The following is a 16174-nucleotide window of genomic DNA, read 5'->3' as shown; positions in this document are numbered from 1 at the left end:
AACATGTATACATGAATGAACATGGAGATAATACAACAAGCCTATGTGTTTAGACACACAACGACAGAAAAACTCAAATAAGAAATTTATCAATTTAGAAGAGCATGTACTTTAGTCTGTTTCAATAAAGCAACAAATGGCTGCTCATAAACAGAAATTACGAATCAAATAGAAGCAGCAGGTGTTGCAGAATTCCGGCTGAAAAAAAATTGGGCAAATTATTTGTGCCAAAAGAATTATCGACATCCCCTCCCAACACTCGATTCTAGATCTACAAATAGCTAGACCAAGTTATTATACTACATCAAGAATCAAGAGGATATAAGCACACCACTCGATTGAAATGCAACTAGTAAAAGGTCTATTTAGCTAAGACTAAATCATGAGAATGAATGCCATTTCACCATATATGCCATAGGAACTAATAAATTGAGAAAGTGAGAACGATCAAGGACAACACCAAAATCCAAATCCCTACTCCAGATTGAATAAAAAAGGAGGCCCTGGTAGAAAAGCTACTGGAGGCAGTGTGTAATCTCACTTGATTTAAAATTTTAAAACACAAGCAGTTGCAAGCAATGCGCACACAACCAAACAATGTTTTCAACTTTTCATGAACAAATTAAAACCTAGTATAATCTGTAAAATTCTCTGGCTGAACTCTCACCCCCTTGTTCTCTGCATCCTAGTAAGTACTCTGTGGCCTGAAATTAGTGAATCACAAGCATAATGTATCTCAAATAATTCCTACTATTTACATTGAAAGATAAATCATTGTTTTACTTTTACACAATCTTAAATCCTATTTTCCAAAACCTTAAGTAAACAGTGCCTAAAATGGGAGAATGTTCAACCAAAGAATTTTCGTAAAGCATGTGGTGCACAATATTTCCTTATTTCAGCATTGCAGATAGTAACAGTGAAATGTAAATGTAGAACATAAAATGAATAATAGTATACTTGTCTATAACCAATTGCTTTTGGAGCAGAGTTGGAGTTTGGTTGAAGATCGGTATCAAGAAGCCATTGAGCTCAGACAAAATGCTATCCCCTCCTGCAATCAAAGAAAACCGTGAGACTGATTGCAATTATATATTCATATAATGTAGACAAAAAAAAATTGCATCCATTGTTATAATAGTAAACATAAATTGATATGAACATGTACAGGATTCATATTTATATAAAAATTACGTGTGATTCCAGTTCATGATATACCTAATAACATATCTTCACACTCATAATCAAATGATTTGTAGAGGTCAAGTATGTCACTTGAAAGGAAAAAACACATAAAATTGTAGTCTAGTTTAAAATTTTCAAACACAAGCAGTTGCAAGCAATACGCACACAGCCAAACAATGTATACACAACACCTTTGTAAGTGGGTGGTATGCAGGAATCGGGTTTGAAATTAAAAAGGAGGACAAGCAGGAGTTTCACTTTGTGAGCCATTAACAGAAACATGAAAACCAACCAATTGATTCAGATTCAAAAGTGCAAACAGCGAGGTTAGAAAACAGCTACTCAGATTCACAAGAGCTTCAAAAGAGAATTCAGATTCAAAAGAGAAGCATATAACAATTGCAAAAGAGAAGCATATAACAATTGATCAGATTTAAAAGAGATTCAAAAGAGATTCTAGCAATTCAGATTCAAAAGAGAAGCATATAACAATTGATCATATTTAAAAGAGATTCAAAAGAGATTCTAGCAATTCAGATTCAAAAGAGAAGCATATAACAATTGATCACTCTTTGATATATCATCCTTTCAGTTTCACAGAGCAAAAATTGCATCTAGGCAGTAACTCTTTACAGGATTTCTATTGCAGTATCTGAAAACAGCTACTTAAACCAGAAACATACATTTTTAGATAAACAGAAAGTAAACTTCAAGTAATACCTATTGCTTGGCGATCGGTCTGAGCTTCTAACCAGTGTTGTTCAAACTGAATATTGTAAAGAGCTTCTTCCAACTTCGCTATCTGCTCTAACAAAGGGTTGAAATGCTCTGCATTCAATCACAAAACTTTCAATGACAGTTCCTTCAGGAAACTCAAAGAGAAGAGACAAAAGTAAGAACAAATGACAAGAGAAAAGTGAAGTTCATGGAAGAGGCATTACCGTCAAGGAAGAGGTTCGCTGGCGAGTGAAGAAACGAAGAAGAAAAGCAGGTTGAGATTTGAAGGAAAATCGGCACGGAGGGAGAGAAGTTTGGGATGAAGTTTTTAGGGCTTATCAGTGAAAGAGATGAACGAGTGAAATCGCGTGGGCTGTCGTGGTGATTTCTGTGAGTGGTGAATAGTGAAACGGCGATTTGTGGTGGTGGTTTCGTGAAACGTCGGTTTATGGTGGTGGTGGTCGTCATGAGTGGCAGCAGCGAGTAAGGGAAGAAGAAGATACCAGAAAAGTGATAAGATGAAAACCTAGAATGTAATTTTTAATTTCAATTTTAAATGGGCTTAAACAGCGCTTTTTCGTGAAAGCGCTTTCTAATGTATAGGTTTAGCCAGCGCTTTTATATAGTATGGGTTTAGATAGCGCTTTTTTTCAATTTGGCAGCGCTTTTTTTCAACTTCAGGCAGCGCTTTTTCCATAAGCGTTGTTTAATGTATATAGTTGTATATTTTATATTTTTATCGGGATATATAGTATCGCTTTGGTATAAAAGCGCTGTCTAAAGCAACCCTTTTAGCAGTGCTTTTTAAAAGCGTGGTCTAAGGTCGGTCTTTTAGCAGCGCTTTTACTCATTTTCGTATACAGTTTTCGTGTTTTATTTTTTATTTTACTTATAGCAACGCTTTTGTATAAAAGCGCTGTCTAAAGGCCTTTTTGGCATAGTAATCCATGTATTAGTTTTGATGAATAACAAATACATAATTTTATTAAGAACAAATATGCACTCTAATCGTGTGAATTGATTTGCAGAAGTTTTGAAGCTCTCAAAGGAGAAAACAAAACTATAAAAGTGATCTCTCAGAAGCAGAAGGTTGCATTAAGCGAAGTTTACAAGAACAAGAAGTTCTAAATATTGAGAGAAATTTACAAGAACAAGAAGGTATAAATATTGAGAGGAGTTTACAAGAACAAGAAGTTCTAAAGATTGAGAGAAGTTTACAAGAATAAGAAGTTCTAAATATTGAGAGAAGTTTACAAGAACAAGAAGTTCTGATTCTAAGACGCTTCACAAGCATCAAATGACAAAGCTGCACTCTACACTCTGATAAGAAGTTTCTGATGGATTCAATGCTCTGATAATCAGAAGATTCTCATTACGTTACAATCTTTAATACATGATCAAACAAAGTAACGGCTGGAACTTTATTTCTACAAACAGAATGTCTATGTTTGGAAAGAACATTAATATCTCAATTTATTAACCTTTCAAATCAAGCCATTATGTCTCTCAACATTCTTCAAGCTCAATCTATATAAAGAGGACAACGATGAAGAATTGGGTACAACACTCATGCACATGATGTTAGAACAAGATTTGTTCTGATCAATATTCTTAGTTTTGATGATAACAAGGATATGAATTTTATGTGAGATAATGTGGTACTCTAATACATTGCAATTTCCATTTTAGGAAATATATAAAGAGTATGCACAAATCAGCGCTCAGAAGCTTTGTCTCAGAAGGTTCAGCATGCAACATCAGAACATGGTCTGGCAAGACATCAGAAGATGGTCAAGGCAGAATCAGAACTTGGGTCTATGGAAGCATCAGAAGAACTTGAGATCAGAAGCAGAAGCACTGAAGTTCTCATGGTATCACGCTCAGAAGCACTTCAAGGTCAGAAGACAAGAAGATGCTATGCACCAAGCTGTTTGACTCTGATGATATTCAAATATTTTATTCACAAACATCAGATCAGAAGAAAGTACAGGTGGCAGGCTACGCTGACTGACAAAAGGAACGTTGGAAGCTATTAAAGGCAACGTCAGTAGACACAGCGTGAACAAGGCTCGAGGTAGTTGACAAAAGCGTGAAACATTAAATGCAATGTTGTACGAAATACGCAAAGCATTAAATGCATCCAACATTCATCTTCTCAAACGCCTATAAATATGAAGTTCTGATGAGAAGCAAGGTTACCAATTCTGAACGAAATTATTCTGAAAGACTTGCTGAAACGCTGTTAAAATTCAAAGCTCAGAAACTTCATCTTCATCAAAGCTCACTACATTGCTGTTGTAATATATTAGTGAGATTAAGCTTAAACGTTAAGAGAAATATCATTGTTGTGATTATAGCTTTTCAGAAGCATTTGTAATACTCTTAGAATTGATTACATTAATTTGTAAGTAACTAGAGTGATCAAGTGTTGATCAGAATACTCTAGGAAGTCTTAGCTTGTGTCTAAGCAGTTGTAATTAGAGTGATCACGTGGTGGTCAGGATACTCTAAGAAAGTCTTAGCTTGTGTCTAAGCATTTGTTCCTGGAGTGATCAGTTTGTGATCAGGATACTCTAGAAGACTTAGTCGCGGACTAAGTGGAAAACCATTGTAATCTGTTGCGATTAGTGGATTAAATCCTCAGGTGAGGTAAATCACTCCGTGGGGATGGACTGGAGTAGTTTAGTTAACAACGAACCAGGATAAAAATAACTGTGCATATTGTTTTTATCGTTCAAGTTTTTAGACTACACTTATTCAAACCCCCCCCCCCTTTCTAAGTGTTTTTCTATCCTTCACATGAAAACAAGAAGACCGCTCATAAAATATTCATACATTTTTATCTTGTATTATTATTGTGCTATAATTTCGTGTATACATCACAGTTGTGATACTGCTTACTAGAAGCACTTTTGTAAACTCACTAAAGAATTAATTTGTAATTGTTATTCCTTGAGAAAGTCGGGTTGTGGTTTGATCTCGAAAAGACGTTGATGGTTGTCTTCGTGTCATTGTAATCAAAGTTTTGGTTAGTGGATTAAGACCTCGTAAGAGAGAGAGACGAAATCACCTTAGCAGGGTGGACTGGAGTAGTTTTAGTTCAAATGAACCAGAATAACCAAACGTGTCTTTAGATTTAATTTTTTTTGAAAATCCAATTCAAACCCCCTTTCTTGTGTTTTTCGTTTCTTCAAAGCCTTAGATTCTTTACTTACGCCAAGTAGTACACATTTCTCTCCCTTATTATCAAGTTTCTTTTTCTTTGGATCAGGAACATGCACAAAAGCTATACAGCCAAATACTCTAAAGTGATTAACATCGGGTTTGCGACCAGACCAAGTTTCTTCAGATGTCATTCTTCATAGAAAATGTTGTACACCGATTAAGAATATGAACACTCCAATTAACTGCCTCTGGCCAAAAGTTCTTCGGCGCATTCCTATTTGCTAGCAAACTTCTCAACATATTCATGATAGTTCTATTTCTCCTCTCTGACACACCATTTTGATGTGGTGTGTATGCTGCAGTTAATTGTCTCTTGATTCCATTTCTTCACACAAATCCACAAACTCTGTTGATATGTATTCTCCCCCACGATCTGTTCGAAGGTATTGAATATGTTGCTTTGTTTCCTTCTCAACTCTTGCTTTGAATCTCCTAAACATTTCAATGGCTTCAGATTTTTCCTTTAGAAAATATACCCATGTTTTTCTACTAAAGTCATCGGTAAAAGTTATGAAGTACCTTTTATTGCTGTTTGAATTTGGATTTAACGAACTGCATATGTCTGAGTGCACTAGTTGAAGGACATGATTAGCTCTCCAAGTACACTCTTGAGGAAATGATTTCCTATGCTGCTTTGCAATCACACATTCTTCACTCACATGAGATGGAGTTTTGATTTGAGGCAGCCCTGTCACGATTTCCTTTTGCTGTAAGGTTCTAAGTCCATTAAAGTTTAAATGTTCAAACCTGTAATGCCATAACCATGAAAGATTTGAAATAGATACTTTGAAATAAGTTTGATCTTCAAAAGTCTCACATTTTAGTTGAAACATTCGACTCCACGACATCTTAACAGCAACAACTAGTCCCTCTTTTGGATCATGAATTTGGCAGGTATCTTCTGAATTACAATTGCACAACCTGTTTCTTGCAATTGTCCCAGGCTGATTAGATTGCTTTTAATATCTGGTACATAATACGCACCTTCTATATTCTGCATCTTCCTATTCATGTGTACTTGAACAGTTCCTTTACCCGTAACACTTATGCTAGAGTTATTACCAAGCTTGACACTTTGTCGGAAACTTTCATCTAAATCACAAAAAAGGTTTTTGTTACCTGTCATGTGATTGCTGCATCCAGAGTCAAGGTACCAGATCTCCCCATTTTCAGCTTACTCTTTCTCAATGTAAGCCATCAATAATATTTCTTCCTTAACTGTTTCAACAACGTTTGCCTTTTCTTATGTTTTACCAAGACATTCCCATTGAAAGTGACCAATTTTGTGACAATTGTAGCATTCAATGGATGGCTTGTAAAAACTTCCTTCTCTAGTGCCACGACCACCCCTTCCTCTTCCTCTAAAGCTTCCTTGACCTCTGTTTCTTCCAGAGAAATTTCTGGTATGGGTCACTTTAAGAGCTTGCTCTTCCTCAATATGGTTTGACATGCATTGTTCATGCACTAGCAATGAACTTTGTAACTCATTTATTGACATAGTATCAATGTCATTTGATTCTTCCATTGAACATACCACATAGTCAAACTTAGATGTCATAGAGCATAGAATGTTTTCTATAATTGTCATGTCTTCCATCTTCTCTCCATGTATATTCGGTTTGCGATTGTCAACGTCCTTGGAAAATAATCATCAACAAATTATCCAATCTTCATGTTCAGAATTTCAAAATCTATACGAAAAGAGCTTGTAATTGAGCGCGCTTGACTCTGCTAGTGCCTTGATACTTTTTCTTTAAGGAGTCCCATATGTCTTTTGCAGTATCCTTATTAAGAATAGTCTTGAGAACAACTCGATCAATTGTTTGATACAAGTAATTCTTTGCCTTTAGATCCTTCAGTTTCAACTCATTTCTCGCCTTTATTTGTGCATCAGTCAAGGTTGTTTCATCCCTTACTTCTGGAATTCCTTCCTCAATATTCCTTCTATTTCAAAAAATTCTCCATCAACATGCTCCAATGATCATAGTGACCATCAAGCTTTGGAATTGCTGGCTGCACAAAACCGTTAATGCTCCCTTCAGTTGCCATTGTCAATGTTCACAGAAGACTACTGCTTCAAGTAGTCAGGCCCCTTGCGGAGTTCTGATACCAAATTTAAGTATCACAAAGAAAATCAAAGTAATATGAAGGGAAAGTTCTCTTCTGTTATTGAATGAAAAGAAATGGCCTTTTTAAATAGCCTTACATGACAACTACCACACTTAAACGTGGTATGAAATACTAACCCAATTTACCTAAAAATAAGGAATAACTTAGTAGACTAAATCAACCGATCCTAATTGATAGGATAACGTAACAGAAATGTCAATTGATAATCAAGAAGCAAGGGAAGAAATAGTTGGTTTTATAGTTTATGTAAACCAAAGACCGGCGAATATGGCAGAAGTGATCAAGGATCTTGAAGCTCAATTCGCAGTTGTATGTAATGCAACCAATGATGTCGTTTCAGTACTGTTATAGGCTAAGAAAGTTCAGAACTTATCCACTTCTAATGAACTGTCAGGTTTGGTGAAAGTGTACACTGAATTGTATACCGAAATAGTATTGCATTTGTAGATCATTTTTGTTTCACTCTATATCTATTTGTAAGTTTTCAGAAACAAAAATTTAAACTATATTTCTTTCGCAGCATCAAGATTGTTGAATCCAGTAGCTCTTTTTTGCTCAGATTCATCTAGCTCGTCCCCGTCAAAAAGTATAATGAATTTTTCTAACTTTAGGGATGAAGCTTATGAAGACACCGATGATCCTCCGTCAGGGGAAGGTGGTGTGTTGTCGGCCAGTCACCAATCAACCTTAGATCGGTTATATACATGGGAGAAGAAGCTATACCAGGAAGTTAGGGTATAAAATTAAAATCTTGTGTTTATGGTTTATACGATACTAATAATCGGAACCTTAATGCTATGCCTACTTTCTTGTTTAACAGTATGGAACGCGCTTTCGACTTGCATACGAGAAGAAATGTCTGCAACTGAAGAACCATGATATAAAAGGAGAGGAACCTTCTTCTGTGGATAAAACAAGATTAGCTATTAGAGATCTACGCACTCAGATAACAGTTTCGATACACTCAGTTGAAGCTATTTCCCAGAGAATCGAAACCTTAAGGGATGAAGAGTTGCATCCCCAGCTTCTTAAAATGTTGCAAGGGTATGTAAATTACACATTCGTTTTGCGATTGTTATGCTTCATCTTACGATTCACGTGTCTCTATTTTGGAAGATATTAATCATATCTTGAGTCTTGATTCATTCTAATGAGTCAGTCCCATGTTTTTGTAATTAACAAAGACGTCCAAGAAAGGTCTCCTACCACGACCAAGAAACCGAGGCTATATGCAAAATAACCGTGGCGTAACGCTGAGGCCACGAAAATCCAACTGTGGGATATGCGGTCGTGGCCTAAAGTATAGTCCACGGTTTTTTGGTATAGACCACGTCTTGTTGACAACCGTGGCGTTTTTAGGCCACGGTTTAGGTAGCTTGATTAAGGCCGCGGTTTGTATTTGCCATGATTACAGAACTGTGGCTATATGGTAAAGCCACGGTTTCAATTTAACGTTTACCATACAGTTTTGGTTCAAGATATAGCCACGGTTTGGTTATGACCACAGATTAAAAACCGTTGTTATATGTTATGCATTCTAAACCATTTATCTTGCCACGGTTTATTTCTGTATCATTACATAAATATGTCATTATATATATATATATATATATATATATATATATATATATATATATATATATATATATATATATATATATAATTAACAATAATATTGATGATTAGAATCTAATTGATTACAAGCAAATTAACATTAACGTCAAAAGTAAGTTTTTTTTGTAGTGCCACTAATAAGTTGGATACTAAGTTTTGATGTCATCACAGATTCAAAATTCAAAACAACCATGGGATTCAAAACAAGAGCTAAATGAAACACAAGTTTCTCTCAAAGAGTCATCCCAAAATAACAAAAAAAGTTCTAAGAACTAGCTAGCTAGTAATATAAAACACAACTATTCTTCTTGATCTTCTCCTTGTTCTTCTTCCACATCTTCAGGACAACCTTCTTCCACATCTTCAGCACAACCTTCTTCCACATCTTCATGATCATCACAAGCTTCTTCCATATCTTCATCACAATCTTCTTCGTCTCCACCCTGCAATAAACATCATTCCAAACATCATTCAACATTCATAAGTGTAGTTGGAACAAAATCAATAGAATTTATAAGTGTACATGTCCAGCATTCTATATTATTTAGAATTTATAAGTGTACTTGGAACAAAATCAATGAAATTACTAGTCATGGTTGTGCAACAGAATCATGAATCAAAAAGAGAGTTTTAGGCCATCACCACCAGAATCATACAGCTATTTCAGAATCATACACCTATTTCAGAATCATACTATTTCAGAATCATACACCTATTTCATACACCAATTTCAAAATCATACTATTTCAGAATCATGCACCTATTTCATACACCTATTTCAGAATCAAACTATTTCAGACAAATCACCAAACCAATCACCAAACAAATCACCAAACCAAATTCATACACCTATTACATTCTCATAAAACCCACTGCCAAACAAATCACCAAACCACATTCATATGAACATGCATAACACCAATCCATGTCAGTCCATCATTTACCCAATTCCAATTCCATTCATTCATAGCTACTGCACATACATGGTTAATTAAAATTTATTATTGTTTCCTTTTGTAAATATTCACATGTTGCATAAATTGACAAACAAAACAAGAAAATAACTATTTAACAAAGCAAAAAGCATTACAGCAAAAATTAAGTCATAATTAATCACTGCTAGATAGTGAGAAGAAAATAACATCACTGACATCACTATTAGTGTGACCATATAAGCACACTAAGATCGCACCAGTAAAGATTTAAAATTTCTCTTGTTCTTTCTCCAAAGCAAGTCTTGAAATATTAAGTTCAAGAGTACTTATTGAAGTAGTAGTTTAATACTAGTAGGTAACAGACACCATATTTGAAGTTTCATGAACATAACCGAAAAGTCTTAAATAGAAAAGCTACTAATAAAGTAGTTTCAAAGCAAGACTAGCAAAATCTAAGCCATCAACACACTAAATTTGGCCATAAGAAAGACATACTTTATCACAAAATTCAAAGCAGGGAACATTGTCCATCAATTATGGAGCATATAATAAAATAATATCAAAACTTTATGCATGTTATTAACAATAGCAAGACCTTAGTAAAGCAAAACTAAACGAAACATTATATGAACCTTAAGCTATGGTGTTTAATTGTAGCTCCTCTGAGGGATGAATTGGTTGTAGCAAACGAAATTCAATTTATACATACGTGTGTATGATGAATTTGATGGAGGACCCACCACTAAACTGAATGTGTGAGCTGACACGATTTCTGAGGTGTTGAGCATCCTTATTTTACAATTGTTATATACTTCATCATATTTGCTTGTATCACATAAATAATCAATCACAAAGACACCATATTTGTGAGTATTTATTTTTTTTAAATTCATGAACCTAAAATTCTCTATCCTCTACAGGTTGAACTTGCTATCATTTATTTCACTAAAACACTAACTAACACAAATGACTTTATGCACAATGTAAGCAAACACAGAAGAGTTGATTGACGTTGGAATTAACATAATAACAAATTTAATTTTTCAGGAACTTACCATCACCAAAAGTTTCTCCATAAAAACACGTGTGTTCTTTAATACTTTTCACGTTGTACAGCTAAACAAAAATACCTTTTGTTGTTATATAGCATCAAAACATCTAAAAAATAGAATTCAAGAAGAACCAAACAAATAACAAGAAAAGATTTGTCAAATTAAGGGCAAAGATGCTTACAGCTTTTATGTATGGCTGGAAGATGCCTTCTTAAACGATTCAGCCATGTGACTGCCACCAAGCCCATTATACTTGTCAAGTTAACATCAACGCTACTTCTATATCTGTAACAAGGTCATTCAGAGAATCAATTTTCTCTCCCTCTCTTTCTCGGTCCATACAATGTTCGTCTCTAAGGAACATTAAGTGGTGAAAAAAAAAGAGCCCATGTCCATTTTATAAAGATATGACATTGATAATAAAAAAACTCAAAGCCAAGAATTCAAGAGCAATAACATACAGAAATTGATTCAGTCCATCTAACAACCACTACACATGGTACCGTGACGGTGCAATCATCGAGTTCTACCTCATACACAGGTTTCAGTTCATACATACCTTGGTCGTTGAAATACTCATAAACAAAATCCAACACAATAAAGCAGCCTGCTGCCCGCATACACCAGCTTGCAGTATCGATCCGTAAAGCCATATAGTGCAGTACCTAATTCAAAGTCAGAAAGAATGCATCAGGAAAATAGCAGAATAAAATGCTAACTGAACACTACAACTTTGGTTCAATACCTGCAATTTGAAACCAAAAGAGGACCGGAGCTGCAATTAAACCGTGCCTGCAATTAAATCCGAAACGACTCAACCAAATTCACTTTCCATCCTATAACAGACAGGCATAACTGAAACAACAGAAAAAAAAAGATATCAGAAAAATGGTAATAGAATTTGGGCATAAGGATCGAAAAAACAGAAATTGAAAGAGTAGAGAAAACCTGTAACAAATTTTCTTGAGAATCTTCGATCACCGCCATTCTCAATTCTCCCTGTAATCTTCAGAACCTTCATCACCTCAAGTTCCACTTCAGAATTCCACACATAAATCGATACCAAGTGTTTACATCAGTCACAAACTTGCACACATCAGTTCAAAAGAAAAACTCAACAACTTGCACAATCAAGGCCTCACAATCTCATCACACGATTGCATACAATTCAGGGTTCAGTTGAAACAGTAAGAACTAACAAGCTCAAGCTATAACTGACCTCTAACTGTCACAGCTTCATCAACCTCTATAAAAAAGGGACTTTTTCCTCCAATTCAGATTCTCTTCTTTAACCATTTTCAATCAACCTTCTCCATCAATTCTGAAATCTTCAATCACCTTCTCCAATCTTCATCATCCTTTGAACCTTCTTCTCCATCCATCTACCCACCATTCTCCATCCATCTTCTTCATCTTCTCCACACTTTCAATCTTCTGAAATCAACATCATCTTCAATCAGAAATCAACTCTGCTCTTGAATCTTCATCACACTTTCATCATCACCTTCATCTTTGTACCAATCTTGATCAAAAAACCAGAAAAAACTCAACAATCTTCAACAGACTGATTCACATCCCCACAACCATCTCCACGCATCTGCATCAAACAACATTAGATCATAATATCAAGAACAATTCAACAACCATATCACAACAACAATCACGTTCGTCATCATCTTTCAGCTTCAACAACTTCGCTCGACCTCCATCATCATAACAACAACGATTCGGAACTGAGCGGAGAGAATCGAGGGATTGAATCAATTGAGAGACGAAATTGAGAGGCGGAGAGGAGATTGAGGGCAATGTCCCCGGAGGTAATTTGATATTTCATCGGAGAAGGTGGAGTTCTCCGTCGCGCGCCGTTCATGATGAGAGAGCAAGCGGAGATGAGGAGCGAGTGATGTCGAGAATAGAATCGGAGATGAGATCAGAGGCTTCGAGATTGAGAGAACAGAGAGGGATCGATTGAGATGGAGGAATCGATATGCGAACGAATCACAGCGGCGAGATTTGATCAGAGTGGTAGGTGGCCACCGTTCATGTTGAAGAAGAAGAGGGAACGTGAAGCCCGATAGTCACAGGTACTCTTACCCTAAATCCCTCTTATTTTTCATTTTCAATATTGTGAGGGTTGAAAGTGGTCAGGAAATGTGAAGCTGCTAGGGTTTGGGTTTGTGAAATTGAGAGTGGTGGTCAGGAACCCTAAAAAATTAAGAAGAGGAATTTTGGATTTCACCATAAAACATTTACATTTTTTTTAATATAAAAAAATTAAAAAGAAAATAATTATGAGAGGGAAATTAAAAAAAAGGAGGGGAAATTTTGGAGGGATATATTTTTTTAGATTTGGGGCACAGTTTGAAGTGAAAATTATAAGGCCGCGGTTTTCCTTTGCAGCTAAAAATATCTGCAGTTGTTTAGTCGTGGCAATTGAAGTAAAGGTCACTGTTTCATACTCCAGATTCAATATTTTATAACATAATTCTACGCTTTGAAAACCATGGCCAAATCATATATGTGCCCACAGTTTCTGAGCTGTGGAAAATTTTAACGTGGCCGTAGGTCAAAAATGTAGTAGTGTAATAATCAGAACCTTAATGCTATGCCTACTTTCTTGTTTAACAGTATGGAACGCGCTTTCGACTTGCATACGAGAAGAAATGTCTGCAACTGAAGAACCATGATATAAAAGGAGAGGAACCTTCTTCTGTGGATAAAACAAGATTAGCTATTAGAGATCTACGCACTCAGATAACAGTTTCAATACACTCAGTTGAAGCTATTTCCCGGAGAATCGAAACCTTAAGGGATGAAGAGTTGCATCCCCAGCTTCTTAAAACACTACGCCAAATTTAAGTTGTAGCAGCGCAGCTACTAAAGCGCTTTTAGCAAAAGCGCTCTCGTAGGGCTCGCTAAAAACAAAAATTAATAAACAAGGGAAAATGATGCAAAAAAAGCGCTCTGGTAGGGGGGGGTTATGAGAGCGCTTTCAAAAAGCGCTCTGGTAGGGGGGGTATGAGAGCGCTTTTAAAAAGCGCTCTGGTAGGGGGGTTATGAAAGCGCTTTTAAAAGCGCTCTTATAGGGTGGGTGCTACGAAAGCGCTTTTGGGATAAAAGCGCTCTGGTAGGGGGTGTTATTAAAGCGCTTTTGAAAAGCGCTCTGGTAGCCCATTTAAAAAATTATATATTTTACAAACACACGCGTTTTGTTTCAGATCCAATTAAAACACGCGAACCTTCTTCTTCCTCACTCCCTCTCCTCCGTCCTCACTCCCTCTCCGCCGTCCTCACTCCCTCTCCAGCCTTCAACCGACTCCGCCACCGCCTTCCTCACTCCATCGCCACCCTTCAACCGTCTCTTCTCTGTTCAGGTTAGGGTTTTGTGCCAGAAATTTTCCTTCTTTTCATTGTTTGCTTTCAAAAATACAAAATTTTATTTAGGGTTATAGTTAATATTATTGGGGCTTTTTTAATTTATCAGTGATTTAGGTTTTATCAGTGTGATTTAGAGTATTGAAGACAAAGTTTGTTAGGTTTTTATCAGTGATTTAGAGTATTGAAGACATGTATCAAGTAAGTAGAAGATGTTATTGATAATGAGACCTACAAGGGATTATATTTATTAGTGTGATTTAGAGTATTGAAGACAAAGTTTGTTAGGTTTTTATGCAGAAAAAAAAAACTCAAGTAATTTGTTTTTGGAATAAAAGTTTCTTTAGATCCGTGAAGTTAGTATTTACATCTATAGATGTATTATCTATAGTTTTATACACTTTTTAATTTAGTATGAATTGATTTAAAGGGCCTCCAGGATTGATCGCTTTTTACATGATCTTTTCTGGACATAAAGCATAGGACTTTTTGTTTTATTAGCCACTATTACGAGTTCCAATGTGGAACGTGTTGAGAACATTCATTTCTAGGGAACTTTTGAACTCTTTTAGCTTTCACATTCTATTTTTTTTCCAATATAATGTATCTGGAAATTAACATGATTCAAGATTTTCTATATGTAATTAGTAATAATCACGTTTTTCTATTGTAGGTTGAGCTTCAAACAGTGGATGGACTGGTAAAGGATAAAACACAATGTGCCCCTGCCGATTATGTTCCACAGAATATGAATCAAGTATTGTACCCCGAAGTCTTCTGTGGCAGGATCCTTCGGGGTACAGTTATTTGATTCATATTCTGTGACACAATACGACTTGGATAGAAATGAGGCGATGCAGGTTAAGTCCAACAAAACCTTCAAATTTCTAGTCCAACAACCCCTTCTCATTATTGCAACATTTATTGATTGAGTAAACATACACCCCTAGCTTACACCAACACCGTAATTTTCTACATACAAGGTATACAATTCATTTTTTATTAATTTATTCTATCTTAATTTCTGTGCACAAGTATCTATCTGTGTTAAAATATACGGTGTAATATACAAGTGTAGGAAAATAAGTGTAGATATAGCATAGCTCAAAGATGAAGGAAAACGCTGAAGGGTAAGTAGTAGTAACTAGTTGTCATGTATTATTTGTCATAGAAATTAATATTCAACTTTTATTTGTGTCTAATTTTTCCTGTCAATTGGTTGTGAACTTTACATTAATTGTTGTTGCAGAGAAACTTCTTATATTGCTAAGAGATAGTAGAAAGCTCACAAGGATACTGGGCTCTTTTGATCAATTTGGTAACAACTTCTCGAATTCTGTAATTGTTTGACATGCTGTTGGTTGAGTTTCTAATAGTGTTCCTATCAATAACATGTAGCTAATGTTGTTCTTGAGGGTGTCTGTGACAGGATTATTGTTAGTGATCTATATTGCTTTATCCCTCTGGGCTATATGACGTGGCTGTGTTAAATTTAAGGTAAACTTTATGTACAAAATTTGTTGAACTAATTTACAATAAATGATATTCCATTCCATGTATTCAAGTTAGATATATAAAGTCCTAAATATTAATAAATTAATTTGTATTTATTGATATATTTAATTTGATTATTCTTTTTACACGACATATATATATATATATATATATATATATATATATATATATATATATATATATATATATATATATATATATATATATATATATATATATACTCGTTCTACTCTTTACCTTCTTATTTTAGAGCCTTTATATAATAATAATCTTATTTTGATTATATTATTTTTATTTTGCAGATTGTGAAGATTTTTAGTCATTTGAAGATGTTCAGACTTTGCAGGACTAGGACCGATTTAGTTGATTTAGTTGTTTAGGGATGATTTTCTTATTGTTATAATGTCATGTGAATTGGTTTAGTTG

At 35.2% G+C, this 16174-nt stretch overlaps 1 long non-coding RNA gene across 2 annotated transcripts; it reads right to left on the bottom strand.

Annotated features, from left to right (window-relative positions):
- Positions 1-8950: 8950 nt before the first annotated feature.
- On the bottom strand, positions 8951-13080 carry LOC131628663 (uncharacterized). 2 transcript variants are annotated; one of them, XR_009291862.1, is made up of 6 exons: positions 11807-13080; positions 11604-11713; positions 11418-11523; positions 11040-11143; positions 10862-10922; positions 8951-9314 (listed from the first exon to the last, which is right to left on the bottom strand). It is a non-coding gene; the product is annotated as an uncharacterized LOC131628663 (long non-coding RNA). The 2 variants fall into 2 exon arrangements; XR_009291863.1 differs by lacking the exon at positions 10862-10922.
- Between the last annotated feature and the right edge of the window lie 3094 nt (positions 13081-16174).

The sequence above is a fragment of the Vicia villosa genome, linkage group LG1 (genome assembly GCF_029867415.1).
Source record: "Vicia villosa cultivar HV-30 ecotype Madison, WI linkage group LG1, Vvil1.0, whole genome shotgun sequence".
Lineage (NCBI taxonomy): Eukaryota > Viridiplantae > Streptophyta > Magnoliopsida > Fabales > Fabaceae > Vicia > Vicia villosa.
This window is presented reverse-complemented; position numbering and strand designations above follow the sequence as displayed.